We start from the raw sequence: 8851 nt of genomic DNA, 5'->3' as shown, positions 1-8851 counted from the left end.
AACTAGTGCATCATGTGAAAATACATATTAAAGTTACGCATGGCTTGCATGGATATGTGCGATGACGCGTCCATAGGCTCTTCAGCCACAAGTCATGATGTCACCTTTTCAGTACCTAAAAATCCCATGCCTTAGTTACACATGAAGCATCAATTTTAGGTACTAGTTAGATAAGTTATGTCCAACTTACCAATGGTATGTTCTATCTTCACAGCTTTGCAAATTTAACCCATCATACCCTTTTCCCTCTCAGGTACAACATGTTTGTAATTCATAGCAACACAACATCCATACTCCTTGCAAGCATGAGCAAAGCACAACATGTGGTACACATGTCGACAAGGCAAGGAAAACACATCGAGGGCAGTAGCATCAAAAGGGAACCCACATCCTATGCAAAGGAAGGAGTCCCCAACTAAGGCTCTATTGTCAAAGTCATCAACTGTGCTTTGGGGGAGAGGTGAAAATTTACATTGTCCCCTTGTGTCAGATGTGACCTCCAAACTTTCAAAAAACTTTAGATGCTTAGTTTGGTCATAAAAATCCACCTCACTCTATACTAATAATATATATGGAAACAAGAAACAAGTCCTTATTCATGTCAATATTCATGTACTTATACCATTCAACATACACTGCTAAAGCTTCCATATATAGCATACACATAGTAGTGAGCCGGCAATATAGCACAATGGTAGAGAAACATAGCACAAAATGTAAGAAAAAACTTTCAAAAAACTTTAGATGCTTAGTTTGGTCATAAAAATCCACCTCACTCTATACTAATAATATCTATGGAAACAAGAAACAAGTCCTTATTCATGTCAATATTCATGTACTTATACCATTCAACATACACTGCTAAAGCTTCCATATATAGCATACACATAGTAGTGAGCCGGCAATATAGCACAATGGTAGAGAAACATAGCACAAAATGTAAGTTCTCATGTATGATGAAAGGTATATAGCATAAAGCATAAAAGCACTGAGCTAAATAGCCTAATATAGCATAAAGGACCTACATCTTCAGCTATATAGCATAAAGCACTATGCTATATAGCCTAACCTTTGCTACTAAGCTCATACTAAGCTATATAGCACAAAATACTAAGCAATTATATAGCAAAATGCACACTACATAAAACACTAAGCTATATGGCCTAATATAGTATAAAAAACCTACATCTTCAGCTATATAGCATGAAGCACTGTGCTATATAGCCTACCTTTGCTATAAAGCTCATACTAAGCTATATACCAAAGTACACACTACATAAAACACTGAGATATATAGCCTAATATAACAGAAAGGACCTATATCTTTACTATATAGCATAAAGCACTGTGCTATATAGCCTGCCTTTTGCTATAAAGATTATACTAAGCTATATAGCAAAGTATAGACTACATGAAACATTGACCTATATAGCCTAATATAGCATAAATGACCTACATCTTCAGCTATACAACATAAAGCACTCTACTATATAGCCTAATCTTTGCTATAAACCTCATACTAAGCTATATAGCACAAAACCCTAAGCTATATAGCACAAAACACTAAGCTATATGCAAAGTACACACTACATAAAACACTGAGCTTTATAGCCTAATATAACATACAGGACCTACATCTTCAGCTATATAGCATAAAGCAGTGTGCTGTATAGCCTAATCTTTGCTATAAAGCTCATACTAAGCTACATAGCACAAAACACTAAGCTATATAGCAAAGTACACACTACATAGGTAAGATTGAAATACCATTGCTAGAAGAGCAAGCTATATAATCTTAAAAGCTAAACAAGTGACATACCTTTGCCTGTGCAACCTTTTTTTCTAATTGTGTGATGTCCTCATGAGCCGTGGCTTGAAACTTCTCCATTAGCTTTAATAGAGCCACACTCGATCAGACTCTGAACTCAAGGAGTGATTTTACCTTGAAGCTAGCTCACACAAGTGTTATGGCATTGGGAACCCTTAGCCCTATGCAAGTCTCGCACTGCATCTTCAAGTCTATTTTTTTCTTCTTCAATTAAGCTTCTTCTATTCCTTGTTTCATGTTGCAAATTTGATTCCTTTCTACACCTGGTTGAGCTGTATGGAGTGCAGTTTTTCCACACCCATAAACATAAATCATCCTTTTGTTTGACCACCCATGTCCATAAAATTGTCCCGATTTTGCATGCATATATTGTTCCCATCTCTTTCACTTGTTTGTTATGTGGTGCCTTTCCTCTGAGATCTTCATTGCCTTCTTTGTAAAGTGAGCCCAAGTAATTGTGTAGTCTTCTTTCCTTGGACTTGTTCTTGCCGCCATGCAATTCGCCATGGAAAAAGCCCTGGCAAATTGATGCCCAATTTTGTACATGAATGGCCCCTCCTAGTAGACAGACCATGATGATGGACTAGTGCCTTTGAAAACTCTGCCCTCACAAGGTAAGCCTTCACCTTCTTGCTACTCCTTGGACCTGGTTTAGGGAGTGTGAACATAGCATTCCATTCTTTATCAAGAATGTTATTCTTCCCAAGCAATGATCACGGATCTACATCTTCCAAGGAAAGGCCATGTCATTTGTGGAATTCTTGAGGAAAATCAACAAAACTTTTTCTGCATGGGTGTGGCCACATTTTTTATAATAGATATGGAATTCTCTTTGTGGTGGTTGGAAGAATTTTATTTTAACTTCCTGCACCAAATCAGATGTAGTCCAAAAGAGCATAAAATTTTAATTACATACCCTTCATTATCATGCGATAGTGGTCCTAACAATGCATTCAAGCTTGGTCTCAACCATGGGCTGAGCTATGCATACCTAAGCTAAGCGCAATTATACTTCTAATTACTTAATATGCTACATACTGCCTTTTCCTTGGATTGATGGTATGCTATGGTCTATGGATGCAATGCACAATAATTTAAAAAACAAATAGTATCTGTTTTGCATGGGCAAAAAAATGATTTGCATGGGCATTCATGGCTAATTGCATGCCTGGATTATTGTATACTGGTTTGCATCCTTGGCAATAGGTTTTGAGCATAGGAGACAAGTCATGGATAATATAATGTATACTTGGCTATAAGAATACACAACCTATTGTCCTTGTTACGTAGGTACATATAGCACAAGCATTTGTACAATACAATGGAATTATATTACAAAGGTAAAGGGCTATATACTGGTTGTATCAAGATAGTACTGCTTGTTGTGTTTTAGGAAGTAGCCTCTCATCTGAATGGACTTTGCACAAGTCGGTATGACAAAGTTGTCCACTCAGTGCTCTACTTTAGGCCATAGCTACACACATACTCTATTGATGTACATGCATGCATTAACTACTCAGGGATAGATGCATGTTTTCAAAGCTTATAAGCTAATGGCTAACATTTTGTGCACAAGCTTATGCAGACGATTCATTGTTTACTAATGAATGTGATCTTGCATGAATAATGCAAACATTGGAATTCACAGCATTCTTTACATAATCTTCACCCAAATTCTTTGGGCCGAACAGATCTTCTCCACTGCTTGCATCATAATTCTGTATATCTGTATGCTGCAAAAGCTTGTGGTCTTGAGCCAATCCTATGCTCAATCTTCATCCAAATTTGGTTCCATCAATCCAAGGAATGAAATCGTCATTGTTGCCAAGAACTATTGATATAGGTAGGAAAGAAAGTGAGGAGAGTAGAAAAACAGAGAGATTGACAGCAGGGAACAAATTGGTGGCGATGGAAGGTGTAGCGCATGTGAGAGAGAAGACACTGAATATAGTAAGTGTAAAATTGATGTGTTTGTGGTTTTGGCAAAATCACAAATTTTTCAAAATGCGTGCATGATGGACATGTGGCACTCGAAAGGTGTGCAGATACGCACAATAATGGAATTAGCCGTTCAAAGTAATCAAAATTAATGAAAAATTTCCTTGAGATATGAAATGATTATTTCCTTGAGATATGAAATGATTATTTGGTGAAATTTTTATGGCATTATTATTATTTTTGTGGCAAATAGTTAAACCAAAGATACCGATATGTGCCACTTTGGGATCTGATGTTGTTGGTGCCCACAGCTCTTCAGAATTCGGTAACTCCACATACTTTTCTTCTTCTTTGAATGGACTAGTGGCTTGGCCTATCCCTGACGGGCAAGAGTATTCTTGCATTCATCCTTGTTGATCACAAATTAGTGCAGTAGAGAGAGGTGTTGCTCTAGAGTCCCAGTTCAAGTCCTCATTATGCAAACGATGACACACACGGGTGTGTGTTTTTTACACTTTCTAATTCCAGCCAATTGCAAAAAAAAGAAACGCTCATCCTCGAAGGGTAAGTAGAGATAAGCCTTATATTTGAAGCCCATGATGAGGCCCATGGTCCCTAACTTACCAACCTATATATAAACACATCATGATTGCCATATATATCCTCGAAGGGTAAGTAGAGATAAGCCTTATATTTGAAGCCCATGATGAGGCCCATGGTCCCTAACTTACCAACCTATATATAAACACATCATGATTGCCATATATATCCATGTAGAAGCTCCTAAAGCACTTACTTTCTTTGAATAAAACACCAAACTTGCCGTAAATAAACAGCAGCATTCCAACCCAATATAATGTTGACAATCTCAACACACCTGAACAAAGCTTTAAAACAATCTTCAGACAACTGGATTATTTTTCCTTGGAAGCCTATACTCCTCGCCTCCATCTGGCAAAAAAAGAAAAAAGAAAAAAACATAAGCTATTGCAAGATATAATTTTCGTGGAAAAAAAAAAGGAAAATGATAAAACCTTACAAAACTCATTTGGTGGATCAATATTTGAGGCGAATGGAGTTTGAATAGGCTTGTAGACAGCAAATCGAAAAATTATGTATTGTCCAGTGCATATGAATATCAGGATTTTCATAGTCCACAAACATTATATGTACATGAAGTTGATCCGCGATCTTTCGTAATCTTAGACTGTAAATTCCAAGGAGCCCAAAGCTCTCGTTGTAAGGGTCTTGACCATATACAAACCCAACAATGATCTGGGTTCTAAAAAATAAAGATATTCCCTGTTGCGAAAAGAATGTAACAATAGCAATATAAATTTATCAAACAAAACGCAAAAGCTACAAAAAAAATAGTTTTCTATATATACCATAAAACACTGGTGCTCTCTAACAGTTCGATAATTAGAGATGCTATTTTGCTTGTCCTTCCCAAAATGGAGGGTCTATAATTCAGCCATGAATATTACATAGATTATGAAAAATAATAATACCTAAATTATAGCAATCTAAAAAATAATTACCTTCAATATCTTGGCTATCACCCATTAAACAAATAAAATGATCTCCTTGACACCTCCATCCTAAGCAATATACCCCTGATATCAAATATAACACTCACTACACTAATCATTTACATAACACTTTAAGGTCTCTCTCTCTCTCTCTCTCTCTCTATATATATATATATATATATATATATATATATATATATATATATATGTTTTAAAACAATCTTCAGACAACTGGATTATTTTTCCTTGGAAGCCTATACTCCTCGCCTCCATCTGGCAAAAAAAGAAAAAAGAAAAAAACATAAGCTATTGCAAGATATAATTTTCGTGGAAAAAAAAAAGGAAAATGATAAAACCTTACAAAACTCATTTGGTGGATCAATATTTGAGGCGAATGGAGTTTGAATAGGCTTGTAGACAGCAAATCGAAAAATTATGTATTGTCCAGTGCATATGAATATCAGGATTTTCATAGTCCACAAACATTATATGTACATGAAGTTGATCCGCGATCTTTCGTAATCTTAGACTGTAAATTCCAAGGAGCCCAAAGCTCTCGTTGTAAGGGTCTTGACCATATACAAACCCAACAATGATCTGGGTTCTAAAAAATAAAGATATTCCCTGTTGCGAAAAGAATGTAACAATAGCAATATAAATTTATCAAACAAAACGCAAAAGCTACAAAAAAAATAGTTTTCTATATATACCATAAAACACTGGTGCTCTCTAACAGTTCGATAATTAGAGATGCTATTTTGCTTGTCCTTCCCAAAATGGAGGGTCTATAATTCAGCCATGAATATTACATAGATTATGAAAAATAATAATACCTAAATTATAGCAATCTAAAAAATAATTACCTTCAATATCTTGGCTATCACCCATTAAACAAATAAAATGATCTCCTTGACACCTCCATCCTAAGCAATATACCCCTGATATCAAATATAACACTCACTACACTAATCATTTACATAACACTTTAAGGTCTCTCTCTCTCTCTCTCTCTCTCTATATATATATATATATATATATATATATATATATATATATATATATATATGTTTAGTATTTTGTGCCAAGTAAGAAAAATAAATAATGCTATTGTATATAAAAGCAAGTCAAAAGCAAACGTTTGCTTATCCAAATGTTAAAAAAAAACAAATCACCGACATCCTTTAGCCATCTCAACAATTAGAACCACCTCTTGAGCAATGACGGGCAGTCCCTTTCGTGGATCTACATGGTAGCTTTAGCTCAATGCAAGTAGATTTATACACATGAATTCAATAATACCAAAGAGAGTAGCATCAATGTGAAAGATTGCACAAAAAGACAACATAGATTACACGTCACATCATTGTAAATATTCTCTTTTGAAATGCTTACTTCATTGATACATAGATATCTATGAAGTAGTCTCTAGCATTTGTAAGCTGCTGTGTCAATAGCTTGTTCTCTACCTTTTGGACATAGATTAAATTTACATTATGATGCATGCCATTTGGAAAACCTCCTTGTAGATAACATTGGTTGTGAAGACTTTGGTTGAACCTTCTATGCTGCTTTCCTGTTCCATATAATGCTTTACACACACTTTCACTGTATTAGATGATCTAACACGTGACATAGCAACGTACAACTGTCCATGTGTGAATACTTATGTGGCCAGATAAAGTCCCAATACACTCAATGTTTATTCTTGGGACTTATTTACTGACATACCAAAAGCTAACCTTACAAGAAATTGTCTCCTTCTCATGTCAAAAGGCAATTGCAGCATAGTAGGTATGAATGTTATCCTAGGAATAAAGACCTTGTCTCCAATGTTTGTAGCTGTAATGATTTCTACTTCTATCACTTTTGAGTGAAATTGCTTGCATATCAATCTGGTATTAGTACAAAGTCCTCGTTGAGGATCCAAGTTGTGGAGCAGCATGATAGGAGTATTAATCTTTAGAATCAAGCGATAAGGAGGGTAACAACCACCCAAGTTCAAACTGTTCAAGTACTCAATTGGATACAATATTGCATCATTCTTAAAAGAAGCAACCGAGTCAGCACTGAGGTATTCTCTTTCAAGACCGGGCAATGCACTCAAGGCTAGTTCATTAACCTCATCAACCTCTAGATTTCATGGTGTAAGTACATAATCCTCCACTCTATGAAGATCTTTGTATACCCATTCTAACAAACTCAAAATGGAATTGTAAGATTCTCCCCTCCAGCTTTTTGAGGTGTGCAGGTGTAAGAACCTTCCCTTCTGATCTTATAATTATTTCCCTCTCTGAAATAAAAGAAAGATTTTGTTTTACCCCGTTTGACCTAGAGAGAGAAAATGTCTAGAGGGAGGTAGTCCAAAAATGAGATATTTTTGGATATAAAAATCCTCCTAGTGTCAAAAATGAATTCCCCTAAAACAGAAATTCAAAAAGAACTTTCCAATGTGCAATTGAAATTAATTGGAAATGGGTACAAAGGACCTTAGCCTAAGGATCTAGACTTTAAAAAAAAATTAGATTATGGTCCAATTAAGGTTCCTAAGGGCCAATAGGATCAATCCATGTGTGGGGAGGAGATAAATCCAATTTGTAAAAGAAAAATACCCAAAAATGAGTAAATGCCCACATAAGATGAAGAGTTGACTATGTACAAGGTTTATTAGTAAAAACTATGAGTATTACTAAAAAAATGAGATATTTTGAGTATAATGATTCATTTTTGACACATGTGTAAGAAAAAGGGATCCCTTCGAGGAGGCACCTATTTCACGTGTGGTGGAGTTTTAAACTCAAAAATATTGTGATATTTTTATCTCTCCTCTCTCTTGGATCTAACCAAATCAAAAGGGAACCAAACTAAGTCCAAATCTTGTCCAAATTCAACCAAACTGAACTTGAAAAATTCTAGAAATTAGTTGGACTTGGTTAGAGGCCTCCCTCACCTATAAATAGATCCTTAGCCCTTTGTAAAAAAATATGAGAATTATACTATGCCAATATTATGCTGAAATAATGATAATTTTTACTATCCTCTAAAAATCCTCTCCAAATTGAAGAAATTGGAGCTTTCCTCTCTCTTCAATCTTCTTTGGTGACTCCATCAACATACCAAACCAATTGATTGGTTGGAGGCCTCTACCGTGATCAAAGAAACAAGCAAATTAGAAGGTAAAGTGTGGATTATTGTCTTTTCTTATTAAAACTCTAAATATTTCTCTTCTTAACTCCTCTCAAGCTTGAGAAGCTTTAATTTGAATGGCTTTTGATTACTATTGAAGTTCTTTTATGAATAAAAATAAAGAAACACATAAATTTTCATTTATGCTTAATTTTAATGGTTTTTAAGCATTTCTCTCTCTCCCCCCAAAGAAAGGTCATTCCTATGACCTATTCTCAATCTAAATGAAGCTTCTCATGAAGCATTTCTCTAATCCAAAAGTAATTTCTATGCTTGTCTAATTAGAGGTCAAAATAATAGCTTTTTAATATTTTTATGATATTTATTTTATAGAGAAATTATGAATCAATCCATAATTGGATAATGATCC

At 35.0% G+C, this 8851-nt stretch overlaps 1 long non-coding RNA gene across 1 annotated transcript in view; it reads right to left on the bottom strand.

The window, feature by feature from the left end:
* Nucleotides 1-5383, bottom strand: part of LOC147627401 (uncharacterized) — a 6507-nt gene extending 1124 nt beyond the window's left edge. The window contains exons 1-3 of the long non-coding RNA XR_015268493.1: nucleotides 5308-5383; nucleotides 4806-5068; nucleotides 4644-4717 (exon numbers count right to left, since the gene is read on the bottom strand). This is a non-coding gene — a long non-coding RNA (uncharacterized LOC147627401). The remainder of the gene's footprint in view (nucleotides 1-4643; nucleotides 4718-4805; nucleotides 5069-5307) is intronic.
* Between the last annotated feature and the right edge of the window lie 3468 nt (nucleotides 5384-8851).

This window comes from Cibotium barometz, chromosome 21 (genome assembly GCF_041138505.1).
Source record: "Cibotium barometz isolate CiBa-2024 chromosome 21, ASM4113850v1, whole genome shotgun sequence".
NCBI lineage: Eukaryota > Viridiplantae > Streptophyta > Polypodiopsida > Cyatheales > Cibotiaceae > Cibotium > Cibotium barometz.
Note: the sequence above shows the minus strand (reverse complement) of the source record. Positions and strands in the feature narration are given on the sequence as shown.